At 39.9% G+C, this 2,837-nt stretch overlaps 1 protein-coding gene across 1 annotated transcript in view; it reads right to left on the bottom strand.

The window, feature by feature from the left end:
- Positions 1-2,837, bottom strand: part of GLDC (glycine decarboxylase) — a 103,687-nt gene that overhangs the window by 27,333 nt on the left and 73,517 nt on the right. The gene's annotated exons all lie outside the window — the stretch shown is intronic.

The raw sequence follows: 2,837 nt of genomic DNA, 5'->3' as shown, positions 1-2,837 counted from the left end.
GAGCTACAATCTGAGCTAGAGCTTAAATAAGTTAAATATTTATAGAAGGTGGATGGTAGGTGCAAAGTTAGAGTGCCAGGTTCAAATCATTTTCATTTTCTCTAAACAGTCATGCAGAACACAGGCAAGAACACACATACCACAACAGGAAAGTTCATCACCAACTTTTCCCTAGCAGGAAATACAGTGGAGACACACTAGTCACCCTAAATTTAAATAGCCCTATGTTTTATCCAGAATAATACGACAGCCCCTTTGAAGAGAAATGGATGGCCTTACAAAGGAAAAACTTGGCTTCCAGCTGTTTTCTCAAAAACAGTGAGGAATCTACTTAAGAAAAAAATATGTGAACGAAAAACCAGAACTTTAAAGGCAAACAGAGTTACTTTGTCAGATCTTTTGCTATCAGAAGGTCTGTGCCCCTTCGGAGTGACGAGGGGTCTCATGCTGATTATAAGAGGTTGCCCTCAAATCCTTTTCCTTGTTTAAATGCTTCCTTCTTATAGTATAAATTTGTCTTTTATTTCTTAGGAACAAAGCTGGAGTCACTGTCCTATCTTACAAAGTAATTTTATTCTACACAAAGATCACTGAATGAAATATCCCTTCAGGGCAGAATAATGGAAAAGGAAGGGGAAATGAATATAAAATAGTCAGCCCTTAAACCAACCACACATTGAAAATATTTTATTTTAAACCCAGAAATTTCCAAAATGCAAAACTTGGAGCTGGATGGTGGCTCAGGAATAAGATGTTGGAGGCTGACTCAAATGGAAAGGTTCTAGGCTCATATCTGGAGACCTCCCTGAGTATGTCAGGCATGTATGTGTGACCAGGATCTTGGGCTGGCTGTGGCTAGGGGTGGAACAAAGTGCTGAGACCTGGCTAGGAGAGCCACCTCTGTCTCTCTCACTCATAGAAAAAATAAATAAACTTTAAAACAAGTTTTTTGGGTTTTTTTTCAGGGCTGGCCCCCATAGCCTGATAGGAAGACAGGTCACATATGCCTGCCTATAGTTCAAATACCAGTCCTTGCTTAGAAAGCATGCAGGCTGCATGCACATGCATGACCTAAATCCCAATGGGATGGAGAAATGGAAGAGACAGGACTGTGGTGTGACCAAGTCTCATTGGAGGGTGTTTTCTCTTTTTCTCCCCCACTCTCTTGTGAGCACACATACCTTCTGGGGGGAAGAAATTAAGGTAGAATGTGAATTTGCTGTGCCAAGTACTACACTGAGTCCATACAAATGAAGTGACCTGTAGACATTATATCAAAGTACTGTAAGTAATCTAGAGATACTTACAGTATAGTGAGATACTTACAGAATAGTGTAGTAATTCCATATAATCTACACATACCCTCCTATGTACTTGAAATCATCTCTAGATTACTTACAGTACTTTGATATAATGTCTACAGGTCACTTCATTTGTATGGACTCAGTGTAGTACTTGGCACAGCAAATTCACATTCTACCTTAATTTTTTCCCCAAAATTACTACACTATTTTTTGTCAAAGACTTGAACATCCTAGAATTTTGGTATCCACGAGGGGTCCCGAAACCAATCTCCTATGGACATCAAGGAGGACTGTGTCAGTGAGAAGCTAAAATTAAGAATTCATACCAGAGAAGGTCTGCTGAAACATAAACATTCAAGCTTAAAATGTCAACCATTTCCTGTAGAATGCTGAATAACGGGCTCCCAAAGATATCTGTGTCCTAATCTGTGGAATCTGTAAGTGTTTCCTAACAAGGCAAAAGGGACTTTCAGATGTGATTAAGTTAAGGAAGGATCTTGAGATGTGAAGATTATTCTGGATTTTCCAGTAAGACCTAAATGTATTCAGAAGTATACTTACCAAAGGGGGAAAGGAAGATTTGACCAGAGAGGAAGCAGATGTTCTAACTTAACCAAGAGGCTAGAATGATGGCAGTATGGACCCACAAGCCCAGGAATGTAGGCAGCCTCCAGAAACCAGGAAATACAGGAAAGCAATTCTCTCTCCAAGTCATCCAGAAGAAGCCAACCCTGTGAATGCCTTGACTTTAGCCTAGAGAAATCAATTTCAGAATTTTGACCTCCATAACTGTAAGAAAATAGATGTGTGTTCTATAAGCTACTCTGTTGTTATTTGTTACAGCAGTCATAGGAAACTAACGACTGCAGTTTGAGTCCTGGACTTGGCAGCTTGAATCTCATGCCAGGTACAAGTGAAGCATGCCCCAAGTCAAGAAAGGAGAATGGAAGAGGAGAGATTGCGGCATGGAACTGCCCCCCGCTCCAGGGGGTGGGGGTGACTTCTCACTTTCTGTCTCTGTCAATCAGGCAAGCTCATGCGGCCTATAGCAAAAAAATATCTCTACACCCCCCCCCAAAAAAAAGGTAAGAGAAAGAGAAAAGTGGGTTTTGTCAATGATTAATTTATATTTTGTGGGACAAGCAGATGACATAATAGTTATGCCACTGGACCTCCACGTAGTCGACTACAGTTTGGGTCCCAGACACAGCACCTTAAAACAAACAGGGCATGTATGCATGCATGCCTAAAATCCCAAGAGAAGAATGGAAGAGAAGGGATTGAGGCATAGCCATCCTCCTGGCGGGGGGGGGTGGGGGGATGATTTCTTGCTTTCTGTCTCTCTGTCTCTGGTGAGTGTACCCACCTTAGGGTAAAAATCTATTTTAAAAAAAAGAAAGAAAGAAGGAAAGAAATAAAGAAAAGAGAAAAATAAATTAGATGTTGCTATTAGAAATTTCTGGTTTTCTATGTAAATTTAAGAAGCTTTAATTTTTTTTTTTTTTTTTTTTTTTTTTTTTTTTTTTGTTATAG

This window comes from Tupaia chinensis, unplaced genomic scaffold (assembly GCF_000334495.1).
Source record: "Tupaia chinensis unplaced genomic scaffold, TupChi_1.0 Scaffold000121_1, whole genome shotgun sequence".
Taxonomy (NCBI): Eukaryota; Metazoa; Chordata; class Mammalia; order Scandentia; family Tupaiidae; genus Tupaia; species Tupaia belangeri.
This window is presented reverse-complemented; position numbering and strand designations above follow the sequence as displayed.